Source organism: Anomaloglossus baeobatrachus, chromosome 7, assembly GCF_048569485.1.
Source record: "Anomaloglossus baeobatrachus isolate aAnoBae1 chromosome 7, aAnoBae1.hap1, whole genome shotgun sequence".
NCBI classification, from domain to species: domain Eukaryota; kingdom Metazoa; phylum Chordata; class Amphibia; order Anura; family Aromobatidae; genus Anomaloglossus; species Anomaloglossus baeobatrachus.
This window is the reverse complement of record NC_134359.1, coordinates 197668829-197692799: the sequence shown is the minus strand read 5'-3', so window position 1 is coordinate 197692799 and position 23971 is coordinate 197668829. Positions and strand designations below refer to the sequence as shown.

Sequence of the window (23971 nt, the reverse complement as noted above, 5' to 3'; positions counted from 1 at the left end):
ATCCATAGACTGTATTGTTAATGCATCACCTGAACTTCACAGCCAACTTCTCTGCCCAAAAACGTAGAAACCAGACCATAAGATCTGAAGAGCATTTTGATGAGTCTTTGCTTTTTCACTGAAGATTTTAAGTTGGCCTCTAACGGAGTGGGCCTTATCTCTTCTCCTTCATTGTCTGGTGTCTGGAGTTGGACTAAGGCAATCCTTACCAGTCATAAACCAATGCTCAATCTGGCAAAATAAAACCCACCGTTTTTATTTGGCATGCCTGATGCAATCCTACATCGGATGACGTCTTCTCTTTTATATGCACTTAGACAGCACAGATTTATGAATCCTTCATTGCACTATCTCAGAGATTTGAGAAGGTCAAATATCCACCACCTGGGTTCTAAATGGAAACTAAGCTTTTCAACACGGAAGAAGGAGATTAAACCGACGAGGATGGGATTCGAACCCATGCATGCAGAGCACAATGGATTAGCAGTCCATCGCCTTAACCACTCGGCCACCTCGTCTACATCACAAACCTGAAATCAGGTGATATGATCTGATGAGGATTTTGACAAGTCTGTGCAATTGAGCTAAAGATTGTGTATCGGCCTCTGGCAAAATGGACCTTATCACATCTCCTACACTGGATAATGTCAAGAGTTAGACTAGCTCAAACCATATCAGAAATGAGCTAATGCTCAGGGTTTTTAATAACAGTATTTTTACTAAAGATTGAATGTCGTGTCTGTATTGAAGCCCTGAAAATTGGTTTATCCCAGATAGCATTTGCATTAGTTTGTCTCTAGACATCAGATGACACTGAAGATCAGATAAGGCCACTCTACCAGAAGCTGCTTTACTATCGGTCAGTAGGAAAAGAGGTGCTGTGGCTTAGTTGGTTAAAGTGCCTGTCTAGTAAACAGGAGATCCTGAGTTCGAATCTCAGCAGTGCCTTCTTTTCATAGTCCCGATATAGAAGTTTCGATTTTTAAAGGGCACCTTTCATAGTGAGAGACTAATGTCAAATTTGTCTTTCTCACATCTCTGAGATAGTTGAATGAAGGAATTATAAATATGTGCTGTCTAAGTGCTCAGAAGGAAGAAGATGTCATGCGATGTAGGATGGCACCAAGCATGCCAAATAAAAACAGTGGTTTTCTTTTGCCAGATTGAAATGCTTCCATGCGCATCTCTCCCTGCTAGAAAAGTTTGATAGCAGTCTTCTTGAACAGTGAAAGGGCAAGAAAACAACAAGAACAAAGATGGAAGTCAAAACCATGCATAAACAGCTCAATCCATAGACTGTATTGTTAATGCATCACCTGAACTTCACAGCCAACTTCTCTGCCCAAAAACGTAGAAACCAGACCATAAGATCTGAAGAGCATTTTGATGAGTCTTTGCTTTTTCACTGAAGATTTTAAGTTGGCCTCTAACGGAGTGGGCCTTATCTCTTCTCCTTCATTGTCTGGTGTCTGGAGTTGGACTAAGGCAATCCTTACCAGTCATAAACCAATGCTCAATCTGGCAAAATAAAACCCACCGTTTTTATTTGGCATGCCTGATGCAATCCTACATCGGATGACGTCTTCTCTTTTATATGCACTTAGACAGCACAGATTTATGAATCCTTCATTGCACTATCTCAGAGATTGGAGAAGGTCAAATATCCACCACCTGGGTTCTAAATGGAAACTAAGCTTTTCAACACAGAAGAAGGAGATTAAACCGACGAGGATGGGATTCGAACCCATGCATGCAGAGCACAATGGATTAGCAGTCCATCGCCTTAACCACTCGGCCACCTCGTCTACATGACAAACCTGAAATCCGGTGATATGATCTGATGAGGATTTTGACAAGTCTGTGCAATTGAGCTAAAGATTGTGTATCGGCCTCTGGCAAAATGGACCTTATCACATCTCCTACACTGGATAATGTCAAGAGTTAGACTAGCTCAAACCATATCAGAAATGAGCTAATGCTCAGGGTTTTTAATAACAGTATTTTTACTAAAGATTGAATGTCGTGTCTGTATTGAAGCCCTGAAAATTGGTTTATCCCAGATAGCATTTGCATTAGTTTGTCTCTAGACATCAGATGACACTGAAGATCAAATAAGGCCACTCTACCAGAAGCTGCTTTACTATCGGTCAGTAGGAAAAGAGGTGCTGTGGCTTAGTTGGTTAAAGTGCCTGTCTAGTAAACAGGAGATCCTGAGTTCGAATCTCAGCAGTGCCTTCTTTTCATAGTCCCGATATAGAAGTTTCGATTTTTAAAGGGCACCTTTCATAGTGAGAGACTAATGTCAAATTTGTCTTTCTCACATCTCTGAGATAGTTGAATGAAGGAATTATAAATATGTGCTGTCTAAGTGCTCAGAAGGAAGAAGATGTCATGCGATGTAGGATGGCACCAAGCATGCCAAATAAAAACAGTGGTTTTCTTTTGCCAGATTGAAATGCTTCCATGCGCATCTCTCCCTGCTAGAAAAGTTTGATAGCAGTCTTCTTGAACAGTGAAAGGGCAAGAAAACAACAAGAACAAAGATGGAAGTCAAAACCATGCATAAACAGCTCAATCCATAGACTGTATTGTTAATGCATCACCTGAACTTCACAGCCAACTTCTCTGCCCAAAAACGTAGAAACCAGACCATAAGATCTGAAGAGCATTTTGATGAGTCTTTGCTTTTTCACTGAAGATTTTAAGTTGGCCTCTAACGGAGTGGGCCTTATCTCTTCTCCTTCATTGTCTGGTGTCTGGAGTTGGACTAAGGCAATCCTTACCAGTCATAAACCAATGCTCAATCTGGCAAAATAAAACCCACCGTTTTTATTTGGCATGCCTGATGCAATCCTACATCGGATGACGTCTTCTCTTTTATATGCACTTAGACAGCACAGATTTATGAATCCTTCATTGCACTATCTCAGAGATTGGAGAAGGTCAAATATCCACCACCTGGGTTCTAAATGGAAACTAAGCTTTTCAACACAGAAGAAGGAGATTAAACCGACGAGGATGGGATTCGAACCCATGCATGCAGAGCACAATGGATTAGCAGTCCATCGCCTTAACCACTCGGCCACCTCGTCTACATGACAAACCTGAAATCCGGTGATATGATCTGATGAGGATTTTGACAAGTCTGTGCAATTGAGCTAAAGATTGTGTATCGGCCTCTGGCAAAATGGACCTTATCACATCTCCTACACTGGATAATGTCAAGAGTTAGACTAGCTCAAACCATATCAGAAATGAGCTAATGCTCAGGGTTTTTAATAACAGTATTTTTACTAAAGATTGAATGTCGTGTCTGTATTGAAGCCCTGAAAATTGGTTTATCCCAGATAGCATTTGCATTAGTTTGTCTCTAGACATCAGATGACACTGAAGATCAAATAAGGCCACTCTACCAGAAGCTGCTTTACTATCGGTCAGTAGGAAAAGAGGTGCTGTGGCTTAGTTGGTTAAAGTGCCTGTCTAGTAAACAGGAGATCCTGAGTTCGAATCTCAGCAGTGCCTTCTTTTCATAGTCCCGATATAGAAGTTTCGATTTTTAAAGGGCACCTTTCATAGTGAGAGACTAATGTCAAATTTGTCTTTCTCACATCTCTGAGATAGTTGAATGAAGGAATTATAAATATGTGCTGTCTAAGTGCTCAGAAGGAAGAAGATGTCATGCGATGTAGGATGGCACCAAGCATGCCAAATAAAAACAGTGGTTTTCTTTTGCCAGATTGAAATGCTTCCATGCGCATCTCTCCCTGCTAGAAAAGTTTGATAGCAGTCTTCTTGAACAGTGAAAGGGCAAGAAAACAACAAGAACAAAGATGGAAGTCAAAACCATGCATAAACAGCTCAATCCATAGACTGTATTGTTAATGCATCACCTGAACTTCACAGCCAACTTCTCTGCCCAAAAACGTAGAAACCAGACCATAAGATCTGAAGAGCATTTTGATGAGTCTTTGCTTTTTCACTGAAGATTTTAAGTTGGCCTCTAACGGAGTGGGCCTTATCTCTTCTCCTTCATTGTCTGGTGTCTGGAGTTGGACTAAGGCAATCCTTACCAGTCATAAACCAATGCTCAATCTGGCAAAATAAAACCCACCGTTTTTACTTGGCATGCCTGATGCAATCCTACATCGGATGACGTCTTCTCTTTTATATGCACTTAGACAGCACAGATTTATGAATCCTTCATTGCACTATCTCAGAGATTTGAGAAGGTCAAATATCCACCACCTGGGTTCTAAATGGAAACTAAGCTTTTCAACACGGAAGAAGGAGATTAAACCGACGAGGATGGGATTCGAACCCATGCATGCAGAGCACAATGGATAAGCAGTCCATCGCCTTAACCACTCGGCCACCTCGTCTACATCATAAACCTGAAATCAGGTGATATGATCTGATGAGGATTTTGACAAGTCTGTGCAATTGAGCTAAAGATTGTGTATCGGCCTCTGGCAAAATGGACCTTATCACATCTCCTACACTGGATAATGTCAAGAGTTAGACTAGCTCAAACCATATCAGAAATGAGCTAATGCTCAGGGTTTTTAATAACAGTATTTTTACTAAAGATTGAATGTCGTGTCTGTATTGAAGCCCTGAAAATTGGTTTATCCCAGATAGCATTTGCATTAGTTTGTCTCTAGACATCAGATGACACTGAAGATCAAATAAGGCCACTCTACCAGAAGCTGCTTTACTATCGGTGAGTAGGAAAAGAGGTGCTGTGGCTTAGTTGGTTAAAGTGCCTGTCTAGTAAACAGGAGATCCTGAGTTCGAATCTCAGCAGTGCCTTCTTTTCATAGTCCCGATATAGAAGTTTCGATTTTTAAAGGGCACCTTTCATAGTGAGAGACTAATGTCAAATTTGTCTTTCTCACATCTCTGAGATAGTTGAATGAAGGAATTATAAATATGTGCTGTCTAAGTGCTCAGAAGGAAGAAGATGTCATGCGATGTAGGATGGCACCAAGCATGCCAAATAAAAACAGTGGTTTTCTTTTGCCAGATTGAAATGCTTCCATGCGCATCTCTCCCTGCTAGAAAAGTTTGATAGCAGTCTTCTTGAACAGTGAAAGGGCAAGAAAACAACAAGAACAAAGATGGAAGTCAAAACCATGCATAAACAGCTCAATCCATAGACTGTATTGTTAATGCATCACCTGAACTTCACAGCCAACTTCTCTGCCCAAAAACGTAGAAACCAGACCATAAGATCTGAAGAGCATTTTGATGAGTCTTTGCTTTTTCACTGAAGATTTTAAGTTGGCCTCTAACGGAGTGGGCCTTATCTCTTCTCCTTCATTGTCTGGTGTCTGGAGTTGGACTAAGGCAATCCTTACCAGTCATAAACCAATGCTCAATCTGGCAAAATAAAACCCACCGTTTTTATTTGGCATGCCTGATGCAATCCTACATCGGATGACGTCTTCTCTTTTATATGCACTTAGACAGCACAGACTTATGAATCCTTCATTGCACTATCTCAGAGATTTGAGAAGGTCAAATATCCACCAACTTGGTTTCTAAATGGAAACTAAGCTTTTCAACACGGAAGAAGGAGATTAAACCGACGAGGATGGGATTCGAACCCATGCATGCAGAGCACAATGGATTAGCAGTCCATCGCCTTAACCACTCGGCCACCTCGTCTACATGACAAACCTGAAATCAGGTGATATGATCTGATGAGGATTTTGACCAGTCTGTGCAATTGAGCTAAAGATTGTGTATCGGCCTCTGGCAAAATGGGCCTTATCACATCTCCTACACTGGATAATCTCAAGAGTTAGACTAGCTCAAACCATATCAGAAATGAGCTAATGCTCAGGGTTTTTAATAACAGTATTTTTACTAAAGATTGAATGTCGTGTCTGTATTGAAGCCCTGAAAATTGGTTTATCCCAGATAGCATTTGCATTAGTTTGTCTCTAGACATCAGATGACACTGAAGATCAAATAAGGCCACTCTACCAGAAGCTGCTTTACTATCGGTCAGTAGGAAAAGAGGTGCTGTGGCTTAGTTGGTTAAAGTGCCTGTCTAGTAAACAGGAGATCCTGAGTTCGAATCTCAGCAGTGCCTTCTTTTCATAGTCCCGATATAGAAGTTTCGATTTTTAAAGGGCACCTTTCATAGTGAGAGACTAATGTCAAATTTGTCTTTCTCACATCTCTGAGATAGTTGAATGAAGGAATTATAAATATGTGCTGTCTAAGTGCTCAGAAGGAAGAAGATGTCATGCGATGTAGGATGGCACCAAGCATGCCAAATAAAAACAGTGGTTTTCTTTTGCCAGATTGAAATGCTTCCATGCGCATCTCTCCCTGCTAGAAAAGTTTGATAGCAGTCTTCTTGAACAGTGAAAGGGCAAGAAAACAACAAGAACAAAGATGGAAGTCAAAACCATGCATAAACAGCTCAATCCATAGACTGTATTGTTAATGCATCACCTGAACTTCACAGCCAACTTCTCTGCCCAAAAACGTAGAAACCAGACCATAAGATCTGAAGAGCATTTTGATGAGTCTTTGCTTTTTCACTGAAGATTTTAAGTTGGCCTCTAACGGAGTGGGCCTTATCTCTTCTCCTTCATTGTCTGGTGTCTGGAGTTGGACTAAGGCAATCCTTACCAGTCATAAACCAATGCTCAATCTGGCAAAATAAAACCCACCGTTTTTATTTGGCATGCCTGATGCAATCCTACATCGGATGACGTCTTCTCTTTTATATGCACTTAGACAGCACAGATTTATGAATCCTTCATTGCACTATCTCAGAGATTGGAGAAGGTCAAATATCCACCACCTGGGTTCTAAATGGAAACTAAGCTTTTCAACACAGAAGAAGGAGATTAAACCGACGAGGATGGGATTCGAACCCATGCATGCAGAGCACAATGGATTAGCAGTCCATCGCCTTAACCACTCGGCCACCTCGTCTACATGACAAACCTGAAATCCGGTGATATGATCTGATGAGGATTTTGACAAGTCTGTGCAATTGAGCTAAAGATTGTGTATCGGCCTCTGGCAAAATGGACCTTATCACATCTCCTACACTGGATAATGTCAAGAGTTAGACTAGCTCAAACCATATCAGAAATGAGCTAATGCTCAGGGTTTTTAATAACAGTATTTTTACTAAAGATTGAATGTCGTGTCTGTATTGAAGCCCTGAAAATTGGTTTATCCCAGATAGCATTTGCATTAGTTTGTCTCTAGACATCAGATGACACTGAAGATCAAATAAGGCCACTCTACCAGAAGCTGCTTTACTATCGGTCAGTAGGAAAAGAGGTGCTGTGGCTTAGTTGGTTAAAGTGCCTGTCTAGTAAACAGGAGATCCTGAGTTCGAATCTCAGCAGTGCCTTCTTTTCATAGTCCCGATATAGAAGTTTCGATTTTTAAAGGGCACCTTTCATAGTGAGAGACTAATGTCAAATTTGTCTTTCTCACATCTCTGAGATAGTTGAATGAAGGAATTATAAATATGTGCTGTCTAAGTGCTCAGAAGGAAGAAGATGTCATGCGATGTAGGATGGCACCAAGCATGCCAAATAAAAACAGTGGTTTTCTTTTGCCAGATTGAAATGCTTCCATGCGCATCTCTCCCTGCTAGAAAAGTTTGATAGCAGTCTTCTTGAACAGTGAAAGGGCAAGAAAACAACAAGAACAAAGATGGAAGTCAAAACCATGCATAAACAGCTCAATCCATAGACTGTATTGTTAATGCATCACCTGAACTTCACAGCCAACTTCTCTGCCCAAAAACGTAGAAACCAGACCATAAGATCTGAAGAGCATTTTGATGAGTCTTTGCTTTTTCACTGAAGATTTTAAGTTGGCCTCTAACGGAGTGGGCCTTATCTCTTCTCCTTCATTGTCTGGTGTCTGGAGTTGGACTAAGGCAATCCTTACCAGTCATAAACCAATGCTCAATCTGGCAAAATAAAACCCACCGTTTTTACTTGGCATGCCTGATGCAATCCTACATCGGATGACGTCTTCTCTTTTATATGCACTTAGACAGCACAGATTTATGAATCCTTCATTGCACTATCTCAGAGATTTGAGAAGGTCAAATATCCACCACCTGGGTTCTAAATGGAAACTAAGCTTTTCAACACGGAAGAAGGAGATTAAACCGACGAGGATGGGATTCGAACCCATGCATGCAGAGCACAATGGATAAGCAGTCCATCGCCTTAACCACTCGGCCACCTCGTCTACATCATAAACCTGAAATCAGGTGATATGATCTGATGAGGATTTTGACAAGTCTGTGCAATTGAGCTAAAGATTGTGTATCGGCCTCTGGCAAAATGGACCTTATCACATCTCCTACACTGGATAATGTCAAGAGTTAGACTAGCTCAAACCATATCAGAAATGAGCTAATGCTCAGGGTTTTTAATAACAGTATTTTTACTAAAGATTGAATGTCGTGTCTGTATTGAAGCCCTGAAAATTGGTTTATCCCAGATAGCATTTGCATTAGTTTGTCTCTAGACATCAGATGACACTGAAGATCAAATAAGGCCACTCTACCAGAAGCTGCTTTACTATCGGTGAGTAGGAAAAGAGGTGCTGTGGCTTAGTTGGTTAAAGTGCCTGTCTAGTAAACAGGAGATCCTGAGTTCGAATCTCAGCAGTGCCTTCTTTTCATAGTCCCGATATAGAAGTTTCGATTTTTAAAGGGCACCTTTCATAGTGAGAGACTAATGTCAAATTTGTCTTTCTCACATCTCTGAGATAGTTGAATGAAGGAATTATAAATATGTGCTGTCTAAGTGCTCAGAAGGAAGAAGATGTCATGCGATGTAGGATGGCACCAAGCATGCCAAATAAAAACAGTGGTTTTCTTTTGCCAGATTGAAATGCTTCCATGCGCATCTCTCCCTGCTAGAAAAGTTTGATAGCAGTCTTCTTGAACAGTGAAAGGGCAAGAAAACAACAAGAACAAAGATGGAAGTCAAAACCATGCATAAACAGCTCAATCCATAGACTGTATTGTTAATGCATCACCTGAACTTCACAGCCAACTTCTCTGCCCAAAAACGTAGAAACCAGACCATAAGATCTGAAGAGCATTTTGATGAGTCTTTGCTTTTTCACTGAAGATTTTAAGTTGGCCTCTAACGGAGTGGGCCTTATCTCTTCTCCTTCATTGTCTGGTGTCTGGAGTTGGACTAAGGCAATCCTTACCAGTCATAAACCAATGCTCAATCTGGCAAAATAAAACCCACCGTTTTTATTTGGCATGCCTGATGCAATCCTACATCGGATGACGTCTTCTCTTTTATATGCACTTAGACAGCACAGACTTATGAATCCTTCATTGCACTATCTCAGAGATTTGAGAAGGTCAAATATCCACCACCTGGGTTCTAAATGGAAACTAAGCTTTTCAACACGGAAGAAGGAGATTAAACCGACGAGGATGGGATTCGAACCCATGCATGCAGAGCACAATGGATTAGCAGTCCATCGCCTTAACCACTCGGCCACCTCGTCTACATCATAAACCTGAAATCAGGTGATATGATCTGATGAGGATTTTGACAAGTCTGTGCAATTGAGCTAAAGATTGTGTATCGGCCTCTGGCAAAATGGACCTTATCACATCTCCTACACTGGATAATGTCAAGAGTTAGACTAGCTCAAACCATATCAGAAATGAGCTAATGCTCAGGGTTTTTAATAACAGTATTTTTACTAAAGATTGAATGTCGTGTCTGTATTGAAGCCCTGAAAATTGGTTTATCCCAGATAGCATTTGCATTAGTTTGTCTCTAGACATCAGATGACACTGAAGATCAAATAAGGCCACTCTACCAGAAGCTGCTTTACTATCGGTGAGTAGGAAAAGAGGTGCTGTGGCTTAGTTGGTTAAAGTGCCTGTCTAGTAAACAGGAGATCCTGAGTTCGAATCTCAGCAGTGCCTTCTTTTCATAGTCCCGATATAGAAGTTTCGATTTTTAAAGGGCACCTTTCATAGTGAGAGACTAATGTCAAATTTGTCTTTCTCACATCTCTGAGATAGTTGAATGAAGGAATTATAAATATGTGCTGTCTAAGTGCTCAGAAGGAAGAAGATGTCATGCGATGTAGGATGGCACCAAGCATGCCAAATAAAAACAGTGGTTTTCTTTTGCCAGATTGAAATGCTTCCATGCGCATCTCTCCCTGCTAGAAAAGTTTGATAGCAGTCTTCTTGAACAGTGAAAGGGCAAGAAAACAACAAGAACAAAGATGGAAGTCAAAACCATGCATAAACAGCTCAATCCATAGACTGTATTGTTAATGCATCACCTGAACTTCACAGCCAACTTCTCTGCCCAAAAACGTAGAAACCAGACCATAAGATCTGAAGAGCATTTTGATGAGTCTTTGCTTTTTCACTGAAGATTTTAAGTTGGCCTCTAACGGAGTGGGCCTTATCTCTTCTCCTTCATTGTCTGGTGTCTGGAGTTGGACTAAGGCAATCCTTACCAGTCATAAACCAATGCTCAATCTGGCAAAATAAAACCCACCGTTTTTATTTGGCATGCCTGATGCAATCCTACATCGGATGACGTCTTCTCTTTTATATGCACTTAGACAGCACAGACTTATGAATCCTTCATTGCACTATCTCAGAGATTTGAGAAGGTCAAATATCCACCAACTTGGTTTCTAAATGGAAACTAAGCTTTTCAACACGGAAGAAGGAGATTAAACCGACGAGGATGGGATTCGAACCCATGCATGCAGAGCACAATGGATTAGCAGTCCATCGCCTTAACCACTCGGCCACCTCGTCTACATGACAAACCTGAAATCAGGTGATATGATCTGATGAGGATTTTGACCAGTCTGTGCAATTGAGCTAAAGATTGTGTATCGGCCTCTGGCAAAATGGGCCTTATCACATCTCCTACACTGGATAATCTCAAGAGTTAGACTAGCTCAAACCATATCAGAAATGAGCTAATGCTCAGGGTTTTTAATAACAGTATTTTTACTAAAGATTGAATGTCGTGTCTGTATTGAAGCCCTGAAAATTGGTTTATCCCAGATAGCATTTGCATTAGTTTGTCTCTAGACATCAGATGACACTGAAGATCAAATAAGGCCACTCTACCAGAAGCTGCTTTACTATCGGTCAGTAGGAAAGAGGTGCTGTGGCTTAGTTGGTTAAAGTGCCTGTCTAGTAAACAGGAGATCCTGAGTTCGAATCTCAGCAGTGCCTTCTTTTCATAGTCCCGATATAGAAGTTTCGATTTTTAAAGGGCACCTTTCATAGTGAGAGACTAATGTCAAATTTGTCTTTCTCACATCTCTGAGATAGTTGAATGAAGGAATTATAAATATGTGCTGTCTAAGTGCTCAGAAGGAAGAAGATGTCATGCGATGTAGGATGGCACCAAGCATGCCAAATAAAAACAGTGGTTTTCTTTTGCCAGATTGAAATGCTTCCATGCGCATCTCTCCCTGCTAGAAAAGTTTGATAGCAGTCTTCTTGAACAGTGAAAGGGCAAGAAAACAACAAGAACAAAGATGGAAGTCAAAACCATGCATAAACAGCTCAATCCATAGACTGTATTGTTAATGCATCACCTGAACTTCACAGCCAACTTCTCTGCCCAAAAACGTAGAAACCAGACCATAAGATCTGAAGAGCATTTTGATGAGTCTTTGCTTTTTCACTGAAGATTTTAAGTTGGCCTCTAACGGAGTGGGCCTTATCTCTTCTCCTTCATTGTCTGGTGTCTGGAGTTGGACTAAGGCAATCCTTACCAGTCATAAACCAATGCTCAATCTGGCAAAATAAAACCCACCGTTTTTATTTGGCATGCCTGATGCAATCCTACATCGGATGACGTCTTCTCTTTTATATGCACTTAGACAGCACAGATTTATGAATCCTTCATTGCACTATCTCAGAGATTTGAGAAGGTCAAATATCCACCACCTGGGTTCTAAATGGAAACTAAGCTTTTCAACACGGAAGAAGGAGATTAAACCGACGAGGATGGGATTCGAACCCATGCATGCAGAGCACAATGGATTAGCAGTCCATCGCCTTAACCACTCGGCCACCTCGTCTACATCACAAACCTGAAATCAGGTGATATGATCTGATGAGGATTTTGACAAGTCTGTGCAATTGAGCTAAAGATTGTGTATCGGCCTCTGGCAAAATGGACCTTATCACATCTCCTACACTGGATAATGTCAAGAGTTAGACTAGCTCAAACCATATCAGAAATGAGCTAATGCTCAGGGTTTTTAATAACAGTATTTTTACTAAAGATTGAATGTCGTGTCTGTATTGAAGCCCTGAAAATTGGTTTATCCCAGATAGCATTTGCATTAGTTTGTCTCTAGACATCAGATGACACTGAAGATCAGATAAGGCCACTCTACCAGAAGCTGCTTTACTATCGGTCAGTAGGAAAAGAGGTGCTGTGGCTTAGTTGGTTAAAGTGCCTGTCTAGTAAACAGGAGATCCTGAGTTCGAATCTCAGCAGTGCCTTCTTTTCATAGTCCCGATATAGAAGTTTCGATTTTTAAAGGGCACCTTTCATAGTGAGAGACTAATGTCAAATTTGTCTTTCTCACATCTCTGAGATAGTTGAATGAAGGAATTATAAATATGTGCTGTCTAAGTGCTCAGAAGGAAGAAGATGTCATGCGATGTAGGATGGCACCAAGCATGCCAAATAAAAACAGTGGTTTTCTTTTGCCAGATTGAAATGCTTCCATGCGCATCTCTCCCTGCTAGAAAAGTTTGATAGCAGTCTTCTTGAACAGTGAAAGGGCAAGAAAACAACAAGAACAAAGATGGAAGTCAAAACCATGCATAAACAGCTCAATCCATAGACTGTATTGTTAATGCATCACCTGAACTTCACAGCCAACTTCTCTGCCCAAAAACGTAGAAACCAGACCATAAGATCTGAAGAGCATTTTGATGAGTCTTTGCTTTTTCACTGAAGATTTTAAGTTGGCCTCTAACGGAGTGGGCCTTATCTCTTCTCCTTCATTGTCTGGTGTCTGGAGTTGGACTAAGGCAATCCTTACCAGTCATAAACCAATGCTCAATCTGGCAAAATAAAACCCACCGTTTTTATTTGGCATGCCTGATGCAATCCTACATCGGATGACGTCTTCTCTTTTATATGCACTTAGACAGCACAGATTTATGAATCCTTCATTGCACTATCTCAGAGATTGGAGAAGGTCAAATATCCACCACCTGGGTTCTAAATGGAAACTAAGCTTTTCAACACAGAAGAAGGAGATTAAACCGACGAGGATGGGATTCGAACCCATGCATGCAGAGCACAATGGATTAGCAGTCCATCGCCTTAACCACTCGGCCACCTCGTCTACATGACAAACCTGAAATCCGGTGATATGATCTGATGAGGATTTTGACAAGTCTGTGCAATTGAGCTAAAGATTGTGTATCGGCCTCTGGCAAAATGGACCTTATCACATCTCCTACACTGGATAATGTCAAGAGTTAGACTAGCTCAAACCATATCAGAAATGAGCTAATGCTCAGGGTTTTTAATAACAGTATTTTTACTAAAGATTGAATGTCGTGTCTGTATTGAAGCCCTGAAAATTGGTTTATCCCAGATAGCATTTGCATTAGTTTGTCTCTAGACATCAGATGACACTGAAGATCAAATAAGGCCACTCTACCAGAAGCTGCTTTACTATCGGTCAGTAGGAAAAGAGGTGCTGTGGCTTAGTTGGTTAAAGTGCCTGTCTAGTAAACAGGAGATCCTGAGTTCGAATCTCAGCAGTGCCTTCTTTTCATAGTCCCGATATAGAAGTTTCGATTTTTAAAGGGCACCTTTCATAGTGAGAGACTAATGTCAAATTTGTCTTTCTCACATCTCTGAGATAGTTGAATGAAGGAATTATAAATATGTGCTGTCTAAGTGCTCAGAAGGAAGAAGATGTCATGCGATGTAGGATGGCACCAAGCATGCCAAATAAAAACAGTGGTTTTCTTTTGCCAGATTGAAATGCTTCCATGCGCATCTCTCCCTGCTAGAAAAGTTTGATAGCAGTCTTCTTGAACAGTGAAAGGGCAAGAAAACAACAAGAACAAAGATGGAAGTCAAAACCATGCATAAACAGCTCAATCCATAGACTGTATTGTTAATGCATCACCTGAACTTCACAGCCAACTTCTCTGCCCAAAAACGTAGAAACCAGACCATAAGATCTGAAGAGCATTTTGATGAGTCTTTGCTTTTTCACTGAAGATTTTAAGTTGGCCTCTAACGGAGTGGGCCTTATCTCTTCTCCTTCATTGTCTGGTGTCTGGAGTTGGACTAAGGCAATCCTTACCAGTCATAAACCAATGCTCAATCTGGCAAAATAAAACCCACCGTTTTTATTTGGCATGCCTGATGCAATCCTACATCGGATGACGTCTTCTCTTTTATATGCACTTAGACAGCACAGATTTATGAATCCTTCATTGCACTATCTCAGAGATTGGAGAAGGTCAAATATCCACCACCTGGGTTCTAAATGGAAACTAAGCTTTTCAACACAGAAGAAGGAGATTAAACCGACGAGGATGGGATTCGAACCCATGCATGCAGAGCACAATGGATTAGCAGTCCATCGCCTTAACCACTCGGCCACCTCGTCTACATGACAAACCTGAAATCCGGTGATATGATCTGATGAGGATTTTGACAAGTCTGTGCAATTGAGCTAAAGATTGTGTATCGGCCTCTGGCAAAATGGACCTTATCACATCTCCTACACTGGATAATGTCAAGAGTTAGACTAGCTCAAACCATATCAGAAATGAGCTAATGCTCAGGGTTTTTAATAACAGTATTTTTACTAAAGATTGAATGTCGTGTCTGTATTGAAGCCCTGAAAATTGGTTTATCCCAGATAGCATTTGCATTAGTTTGTCTCTAGACATCAGATGACACTGAAGATCAAATAAGGCCACTCTACCAGAAGCTGCTTTACTATCGGTCAGTAGGAAAAGAGGTGCTGTGGCTTAGTTGGTTAAAGTGCCTGTCTAGTAAACAGGAGATCCTGAGTTCGAATCTCAGCAGTGCCTTCTTTTCATAGTCCCGATATAGAAGTTTCGATTTTTAAAGGGCACCTTTCATAGTGAGAGACTAATGTCAAATTTGTCTTTCTCACATCTCTGAGATAGTTGAATGAAGGAATTATAAATATGTGCTGTCTAAGTGCTCAGAAGGAAGAAGATGTCATGCGATGTAGGATGGCACCAAGCATGCCAAATAAAAACAGTGGTTTTCTTTTGCCAGATTGAAATGCTTCCATGCGCATCTCTCCCTGCTAGAAAAGTTTGATAGCAGTCTTCTTGAACAGTGAAAGGGCAAGAAAACAACAAGAACAAAGATGGAAGTCAAAACCATGCATAAACAGCTCAATCCATAGACTGTATTGTTAATGCATCACCTGAACTTCACAGCCAACTTCTCTGCCCAAAAACGTAGAAACCAGACCATAAGATCTGAAGAGCATTTTGATGAGTCTTTGCTTTTTCACTGAAGATTTTAAGTTGGCCTCTAACGGAGTGGGCCTTATCTCTTCTCCTTCATTGTCTGGTGTCTGGAGTTGGACTAAGGCAATCCTTACCAGTCATAAACCAATGCTCAATCTGGCAAAATAAAACCCACCGTTTTTACTTGGCATGCCTGATGCAATCCTACATCGGATGACGTCTTCTCTTTTATATGCACTTAGACAGCACAGATTTATGAATCCTTCATTGCACTATCTCAGAGATTTGAGAAGGTCAAATATCCACCACCTGGGTTCTAAATGGAAACTAAGCTTTTCAACACGGAAGAAGGAGATTAAACCGACGAGGATGGGATTCGAACCCATGCATGCAGAGCACAATGGATAAGCAGTCCATCGCCTTAACCACTCGGCCACCTCGTCTACATCATAAACCTGAAATCAGGTGATATGATCTGATGAGGATTTTGACAAGTCTGTGCAATTGAGCTAAAGATTGTGTATCGGCCTCTGGCAAAATGGACCTTATCACATCTCCTACACTGGATAATGTCAAGAGTTAGACTAGCTCAAACCATATCAGAAATGAGCTAATGCTCAGGGTTTTTAATAACAGTATTTTTACTAAAGATTGAATGTCGTGTCTGTATTGAAGCCCTGAAAATTGGTTTATCCCAGATAGCATTTGCATTAGTTTGTCTCTAGACATCAGATGACACTGAAGATCAAATAAGGCCACTCTACCAGAAGCTGCTTTACTATCGGTGAGTAGGAAAAGAGGTGCTGTGGCTTAGTTGGTTAAAGTGCCTGTCTAGTAAACAGGAGATCCTGAGTTCGAATCTCAGCAGTGCCTTCTTTTCATAGTCCCGATATAGAAGTTTCGATTTTTAAAGGGCACCTTTCATAGTGAGAGACTAATGTCAAATTTGTCTTTCTCACATCTCTGAGATAGTTGAATGAAGGAATTATAAATATGTGCTGTCTAAGTGCTCAGAAGGAAGAAGATGTCATGCGATGTAGGATGGCACCAAGCATGCCAAATAAAAACAGTGGTTTTCTTTTGCCAGATTGAAATGCTTCCATGCGCATCTCTCCCTGCTAGAAAAGTTTGATAGCAGTCTTCTTGAACAGTGAAAGGGCAAGAAAACAACAAGAACAAAGATGGAAGTCAAAACCATGCATAAACAGCTCAATCCATAGACTGTATTGTTAATGCATCACCTGAACTTCACAGCCAACTTCTCTGCCCAAAAACGTAGAAACCAGACCATAAGATCTGAAGAGCATTTTGATGAGTCTTTGCTTTTTCACTGAAGATTTTAAGTTGGCCTCTAACGGAGTGGGCCTTATCTCTTCTCCTTCATTGTCTGGTGTCTGGAGTTGGACTAAGGCAATCCTTACCAGTCATAAACCAATGCTCAATCTGGCAAAATAAAACCCACCGTTTTTATTTGGCATGCCTGATGCAATCCTACATCGGATGACGTCTTCTCTTTTATATGCACTTAGACAGCACAGATTTATGAATCCTTCATTGCACTATCTCAGAGATTTGAGAAGGTCAAATATCCACCACCTGGGTTCTAAATGGAAACTAAGCTTTTCAACACGGAAGAAGGAGATTAAACCGACGAGGATGGGATTCGAACCCATGCATGCAGAGCACAATGGATTAGCAGTCCATCGCCTTAACCACTCGGCCACCTCGTCTACATGACAAACCTGAAATCCGGTGATATGATCTGATGAGGATTTTGACAAGTCTGTGCAATTGAGCTAAAGATTGTATATCGGCCTCTGGCAAAATGGACCTTATCACATCTCCTACACTGGATAATGTCAAGAGTTAGACTAGCTCAAACCATATCAGAAATGAGCTAATGCTCAGGGTTTTTAATAACAGTATTTTTACTAAAGATTGAAGTCGTGTCTGTATTGAAGCCCTGAAAATTGGTTTATCCCAGATAGCATTTCCATTAGTTTGTCTCTAGACATCAGATGACACTGAAGATCAAATAAGGCCACTCTACCAGAAGCTGCTTTACTATCGGTGAGTAGGAAAAGAGGTGCTGTGGCTTAGTTGGTTAAAGTGCCTGTCTAGTAAACAGGAGATCCTGAGTTCAAATCTCAGCAGTGCCTTCTTTTCATAGTCCCGATATAGAAGTTTCGATTTTAAAGGGCACCTTTCATAGTGAGAGACTAATGTCAAATTTGTCTTTCTCACATCTCTGAGATAGTTGAATGAAGGAATTATAAATATGTGCTGTCTAAGTGCTCAGAAGGAAGAAGATGTCATGCGATGTAGGATGGCACCAAGCATGCCAAATAAAAACAGTGGTTTTCTTTTGCCAGATTGAAATGCTTCCATGCGCATCTCTCCCTGCTAGAAAAGTTTGATAGCAGTCTTCTTGAACAGTGAAAGGGCAAGAAAACAACAAGAACAAAGATGGAAGTCAAAACCATGCATAAACAGCTCAATCCATAGACTGTATTGTTAATGCATCACCTGAACTTCACAGCCAACTTCTCTGCCCAAAAACGTAGAAACCAGACCATAAGATCTGAAGAGCATTTTGATGAGTCCTTTGCTTTTTCACTGAAGATTTTAAGTTGGCCTCTAACGGAGTGGGCCTTATCTCTTCTCCTTCATTGTCTGGTGTCTGGAGTTGGACTAAGCAATCCTTACCAGTCATAAACCAATGCTCAATCTGGCAAAATAAAACCCACCGTTTTTATTTGGCATGCCTGATGCAATCCTACATCGGATGACGTCTTCTCTTTTATATGCACTTAGACAGCACAGATTTATGAATCCTTCATTGCACTATCTCAGAGATTTGAGAAGGTCAAATATCCACCACCTGGGTTCTAAATGGAAACTAAGCTTTTCAACACGGAAGAAGGAGATTAAACCGACGAGGATGGGATTCGAACCCATGCATGCAGAGCACAATGGATTAGCAGTCCCATCGCCTTAACCACTCGGCCACCTCGTCTACATGACAAACCTGAAATCCGGTGATATGATCTGATGAGGATTTTGACAAGTCTGTGCAATTGAGCTAAAGATTGTATATCGGCCTCTGGCAAAATGGACCTTATCACATCTCATACACTGGATAATGTCAAGAGTTAGACTAGCTCAAACCATATCAGAAATGAGCTAATGCTCAGGGTTTTTAATAACAGTATTTTTACTAAAGATTGAATGTCGTGTCTGTATTGAAGCCCTGAAAATTGGTTTATCCCAGATAGCATTTCCATTAGTTTGTCTCTAGACATCAGATGACACTGAAGATCAAATAAGGCCACTCTACCAGAAGCTGCTTTACTATCGGTGAGTAGGAAAAGAGGTGCTGTGGCTTAGTTGGTTAAAGTGCCTGTCTAGTAAACAGGAGATCCTGAGTTCGAATCTCAGCAGTGCCTTCTTTTCATAGTCCCGATATAGAAGTTTCGATTTTTAAAGGGCACCTTTCATAGTGAGAGACTAATGTCAAATTTGTCTTTCTCACATCTCTGAGATAGTTGAATGAAGGAATTATAAATATGTGCTGTCTAAGTGCTCAGAAGGAAGAAGATGTCATGCGATGTAGGATGGCACCAAGCATGCCAAATAAAAACAGTGGTTTTCTTTTGCCAGATTGAAATGCTTCCATGCGCATCTCTCCCTGCTAGAAAAGTTTGATAGCAGTCTTCTTGAACAGTGAAAGGGCAAGAAAACAACAAGAACAAAGATGGAAGTCAAAACCATGCATAAACAGCTAATCCATAGACTGTATTGTTAATGCATCACCTGAACTTCACAGCCAACTTCTCTGCCCAAAAACGTAGAAACCAGACCATAAGATCTGAAGAGCATTTTGATGAGTCTTTGCTTTTTCACTGAAGATTTTAAGTTGGCCTCTAACGGAGTGGGCCTTATCTCTTCTCCTTCATTGTCTGGTGTCTGGAGTTGGACTAAGGCAATCCTTACCAGTCATAAACCAATGCTCAATCTGGCAAAATAAAACCCACCGTTTTTATTTGGCATGCCTGATGCAATCCTACATCGGATGACGTCTTCTCTTTTATATGCACTTAGACAGCACAGATTTATGAATCCTTCATTGCACTATCTCAGAGATTTGAGAAGGTCAAATATCCACCACCTGGGTTCTAAATGGAAACTAAGCTTTTCAACACGGAAGAAGGAGATTAAACCGACGAGGATGGGATTCGAACCCATGCATGCAGAGCACAATGGATTAGCAGTCCATCGCCTTAACCACTCGGCCACCTCGTCTACATGACAAACCTGAAATCCGGTGATATGATCTGATGAGGATTTTGACAAGTCTGTGCAATTGAGCTAAAGATTGTATATCGGCCTCTGGCAAAATGGACCTTATCACATCTCATACACTGGATAATGTCAAGAGTTAGACTAGCTCAAACCATATCAGAAATGAGCTAATGCTCAGGGTTTTTAATAACAGTATTTTTACTAAAGATTGAATGTCGTGTCTGTATTGAAGCCCTGAAAATTGGTTTATCCCAGATAGCATTTCCATTAGTTTGTCTCTAGACATCAGATGACACTGAAGATCAAATAAGGCCACTCTACCAGAAGCTGCTTTACTATCGGTGAGTAGGAAAAGAGGTGCTGTGGCTTAGTTGGTTAAAGTGCCTGTCTAGTAAACAGGAGATCCTGAGTTCGAATCTCAGCAGTGCCTTCTTTTCATAGTCCCGATATAGAAGTTTCGATTTTTAAAGGGCACCTTTCATAGTGAGAGACTAATGTCAAATTTGTCTTTCTCACATCTCTGAGATAGTTGAATGAAGGAATTATAAATATGTGCTGTCTAAGTGCTCAGAAGGAAGAAGATGTCATGCGATGTAGGATGGCACCAAGCATGCCAAATAAAAACAGTGGTTTTCTTTTGCCAGATTGAAATGCTTCCATGCGCATCTCTCCCTGCTAGAAAAGTTTGATAGCAGTCTTCTTGAACAGTGAAAGGGCAAGAAAACAACAAGAACAAAGATGGAAGTCAAAACCATGCATAAACAGCTCAATCCATAGACTGTATTGTTAATGCATCACCTGAACTTCACAGCCAACTTCTCTGCCCAAAAACGTAGAAACCAGACCATAAGATCTGAAGAGCATTTTGATGAGTCTTTGCTTTTTCACTGAAGATTTTAAGTTGGCCTCTAACGGAGTGGGCCTTATCTCTTCTCCTTCATTGTCTGGTGTCTGGAGTTGGACTAAGGCAATCCTTACCAGTCATAAACCAATGCTCAATCTGGCAAAATAAAACCCACCGTTTTTATTTGGCATGCCTGATGCAATCCTACATCGGATGACGTCTTCTCTTTTATATGCACTTAGACAGCACAGATTTATGAATCCTTCATTGCACTATCTCAGAGATTTGAGAAGGTCAAATATCCACCACCTGGGTTCTAAATGGAAACTAAGCTTTTCAACACGGAAGAAGGAGATTAAACCGACGAGGATGGGATTCGAACCCATGCATGCAGAGCACAATGGATTAGCAGTCCATCGCCTTAACCACTCGGCCACCTCGTCTACATGACAAACCTGAAATCCGGTGATATGATCTGATGAGGATTTTGACAAGTCTGTGCAATTGAGCTAAAGATTGTGTATCGGCCTCTGGCAAAATGGACCTTATCACATCTCCTACACTGGATAATGTCAAGAGTTAGACTAGCTCAAACCATATCAGAAATGAGCTAATGCTCAGGGTTTTTAATAACAGTATTTTTACTAAAGATTGAATGTCGTGTCTGTATTGAAGCCCTGAAAATTGGTTTATCCCAGATAGCATTTCCATTAGTTTGTCTCTAGACATCAGATGACACTGAAGATCAAATAAGGCCACTCTACCAGAAGCTGCTTTACTATCAGTGAGTAGGAAAAGAGGTGCTGTGGCTTAGTTGGTTAAAGTGCCTGTCTAGTAAACAGGAGATCCTGAGTTCGAATCTCAGCAGTGCCTTCTTTTCATAGTCCCGATATAGAAGTTTCGATTTTTAAAGGGCACCTTTCATAGTGAGAGACTAATGTCAAATTTGTCTTTCTCACATCTCTGAGATAGTTGAATGAAGGAATTATAAATATGTGCTGTCTAAGTGCTCAGAAGGAAGAAGATGTCATGCGATGTAGGTTGGCACCAAGCATGCCAAATAAAAACAGTGGTTTTCTTTTGCCAGATTGAAATGCTTCCATGCGCATCTCTCCCTGCTAGAAAAGTTTGATAGCAGTCTTCTTGAACAGTGAAAGGGCAAGAAAACAACAAGAACAAAGATGGAAGTCAAAACCATGCATAAACAGCTCAATCCATAGACTGTATTGTTAATGCATCACCTGAACTTCACAGCCAACTTCTCTGCCCAAAAACGTAGAAACCAGACCATAAGATCTGAAGAGCATTTTGATGAGTCTTTGCTTTTTCACTGAAGATTTTAAGTTGGCCTCTAACGGAGTGGGCCTTATCTCTTCTCCTTCATTGTCTGGTGTCTGGAGTTGGACTAAGGCAATCCTTACCAGTCATAAACCAATGCTCAATCTGGCAAAATAAAACCGACCGTTTTTATTTGGCATGCCTGATGCAATCCTACATCGGATGACGTCTTCTCTTTTATATGCACTTAGACAGCACAGACTTATGAATCCTTCATTGCACTATCTCAGAGATTTGAGAAGGTCAAATATCCACCACCTGGGTTCTAAATGGAAACTAAACTTTTCAACACGGAAGAAGGAGATTAAACCGACGAGGATGGGATTCGAACCCATGCATGCAGAGCACAATGGATTAGCAGTCCATCGCCTTAACCACTCGGCCACCTCGTCTACATGACAAACCTGAAATCCGGTGATATGATCTGATGAGGATTTTGACAAGTCTGTGCAATTGAGCTAAAGATTGTATATCGGCCTCTGGCAAAATGGACCTTATCACATCTCCTACACTGGATAATGTCAAGAGTTAGACTAGCTCAAACCATATCAGAAATGAGCTAATGCTCAGGGTTTTTAATAACAGTATTTTTACTAAAGATTGAATGTCGTGTCTGTATTGAAGCCCTGAAAATTGGTTTATCCCAGATAGCATTTCCATTAGTTTGTCTCTAGACATCAGATGACACTGAAGATCAAATAAGGCCACTCTACCAGAAGCTGCTTTACTATCGGTGAGTAGGAAAAGAGGTGCTGTGGCTTAGTTGGTTAAAGTGCCTGTCTAGTAAACAGGAGATCCTGAGTTCAAATCTCAGCAGTGCCTTCTTTTCATAGTCCCGATATAGAAGTTTCGATTTTTAAAGGGCACCTTTCATAGTGAGAGACTAATGTCAAATTTGTCTTTCTCACATCTCTGAGATAGTTGAATGAAGGAATTATAAATATGTGCTGTCTAAGTGCTCAGAAGGAAGAAGATGTCATGCGATGTAGGATGGCACCAAGCATGCCAAATAAAAACAGTGGTTTTCTTTTGCCAGATTGAAATGCTTCCATGCGCATCTCTCCCTGCTAGAAAAGTTTGATAGCAGTCTTCTTGAACAGTGAAAGGGCAAGAAAACAACAAGAACAAAGATGGAAGTCAAAACCATGCATAAACAGCTCAATCCATAGACTGTATTGTTAATGCATCACCTGAACTTCACAGCCAACTTCTCTGCCCAAAAACGTAGAAACCAGACCATAAGATCTGAAGAGCATTTTGATGAGTCTTTGCTTTTTCACTGAAGATTTTAAGTTGGCCTCTAACGGAGTGGGCCTTATCTCTTCTCCTTCATTGTCTGGTGTCTGGAGTTGGACTAAGGCAATCCTTACCAGTCATAAACCAATGCTCAATCTGGCAAAATAAAACCCACCGTTTTTATTTGGCATGCCTGATGCAATCCTACATCGGATGACGTCTTCTCTTTTATATGCACTTAGACAGCACAGATTTATGAATCCTTCATTGCACTATCTCAGAGATTTGAGAAGGTCAAATATCCACCACCTGGGTTCTAAATGGAAACTAAGCTTTTCAACACGGAAGAAGGAGATTAAACCGACGAGGATGGGATTCGAACCCATGCATGCAGAGCACAATGGATTAGCAGTCCATCGCCTTAACCACTCGGCCACCTCGTCTACATGACAAACCTGAAATCCGGTGATATGATCTGATGAGGATTTTGACAAGTCTGTGCAATTGAGCTAAAGATTGTATATCGGCCTCTGGCAAAATGGACCTTATCACATCTCATACACTGGATAATGTCAAGAGTTAGACTAGCTCAAACCATATCAGAAATGAGCTAATGCTCAGGGTTTTTAATAACAGTATTTTTACTAAAGATTGAATGTCGTGTCTGTATTGAAGCCCTGAAAATTGGTTTATCCCAGATAGCATTTCCATTAGTTTGTCTCTAGACATCA

The 23971-nt window shown here is 40.8% G+C and overlaps 16 non-coding genes across 16 annotated transcripts; all 16 read left to right on the top strand.

Moving 5' to 3' along the window:
• The first annotated feature begins 874 nt into the window (after nt 1-874).
• Nucleotides 875-948, top strand: TRNAT-AGU (transfer RNA threonine (anticodon AGU)). The gene has a single exon. It is a non-coding gene; the product is annotated as a tRNA-Thr (tRNA).
• A 1213-nt stretch (nt 949-2161) lies between these two features.
• TRNAT-AGU (transfer RNA threonine (anticodon AGU)) lies at nt 2162-2235 on the top strand. The gene has a single exon. It is a non-coding gene; the product is annotated as a tRNA-Thr (tRNA).
• Nucleotides 2236-3448: 1213 nt separating this feature from the next.
• TRNAT-AGU (transfer RNA threonine (anticodon AGU)) lies at nt 3449-3522 on the top strand. The gene has a single exon. It is a non-coding gene; the product is annotated as a tRNA-Thr (tRNA).
• A 1213-nt stretch (nt 3523-4735) lies between these two features.
• TRNAT-AGU (transfer RNA threonine (anticodon AGU)) lies at nt 4736-4809 on the top strand. Its single transcript has one exon. It is a non-coding gene; the product is annotated as a tRNA-Thr (tRNA).
• Nucleotides 4810-6023: 1214 nt separating this feature from the next.
• On the top strand, nt 6024-6097 carry TRNAT-AGU (transfer RNA threonine (anticodon AGU)). The gene has a single exon. It is a non-coding gene; the product is annotated as a tRNA-Thr (tRNA).
• A 1213-nt stretch (nt 6098-7310) lies between these two features.
• Nucleotides 7311-7384, top strand: TRNAT-AGU (transfer RNA threonine (anticodon AGU)). The gene has a single exon. It is a non-coding gene; the product is annotated as a tRNA-Thr (tRNA).
• Nucleotides 7385-8597: 1213 nt separating this feature from the next.
• Nucleotides 8598-8671, top strand: TRNAT-AGU (transfer RNA threonine (anticodon AGU)). Its single transcript has one exon. It is a non-coding gene; the product is annotated as a tRNA-Thr (tRNA).
• Nucleotides 8672-9884: 1213 nt separating this feature from the next.
• TRNAT-AGU (transfer RNA threonine (anticodon AGU)) lies at nt 9885-9958 on the top strand. Its single transcript has one exon. It is a non-coding gene; the product is annotated as a tRNA-Thr (tRNA).
• A 1213-nt stretch (nt 9959-11171) lies between these two features.
• Nucleotides 11172-11245, top strand: TRNAT-AGU (transfer RNA threonine (anticodon AGU)). The gene has a single exon. It is a non-coding gene; the product is annotated as a tRNA-Thr (tRNA).
• Nucleotides 11246-12458: 1213 nt separating this feature from the next.
• TRNAT-AGU (transfer RNA threonine (anticodon AGU)) lies at nt 12459-12532 on the top strand. Its single transcript has one exon. It is a non-coding gene; the product is annotated as a tRNA-Thr (tRNA).
• Nucleotides 12533-13745: 1213 nt separating this feature from the next.
• TRNAT-AGU (transfer RNA threonine (anticodon AGU)) lies at nt 13746-13819 on the top strand. Its single transcript has one exon. It is a non-coding gene; the product is annotated as a tRNA-Thr (tRNA).
• A 1213-nt stretch (nt 13820-15032) lies between these two features.
• Nucleotides 15033-15106, top strand: TRNAT-AGU (transfer RNA threonine (anticodon AGU)). The gene has a single exon. It is a non-coding gene; the product is annotated as a tRNA-Thr (tRNA).
• Nucleotides 15107-16319: 1213 nt separating this feature from the next.
• Nucleotides 16320-16393, top strand: TRNAT-AGU (transfer RNA threonine (anticodon AGU)). Its single transcript has one exon. It is a non-coding gene; the product is annotated as a tRNA-Thr (tRNA).
• Nucleotides 16394-18892: 2499 nt separating this feature from the next.
• Nucleotides 18893-18966, top strand: TRNAT-AGU (transfer RNA threonine (anticodon AGU)). The gene has a single exon. It is a non-coding gene; the product is annotated as a tRNA-Thr (tRNA).
• Nucleotides 18967-20178: 1212 nt separating this feature from the next.
• TRNAT-AGU (transfer RNA threonine (anticodon AGU)) lies at nt 20179-20252 on the top strand. Its single transcript has one exon. It is a non-coding gene; the product is annotated as a tRNA-Thr (tRNA).
• Nucleotides 20253-21465: 1213 nt separating this feature from the next.
• Nucleotides 21466-21539, top strand: TRNAT-AGU (transfer RNA threonine (anticodon AGU)). Its single transcript has one exon. It is a non-coding gene; the product is annotated as a tRNA-Thr (tRNA).
• Nucleotides 21540-23971: the final 2432 nt, after the last annotated feature.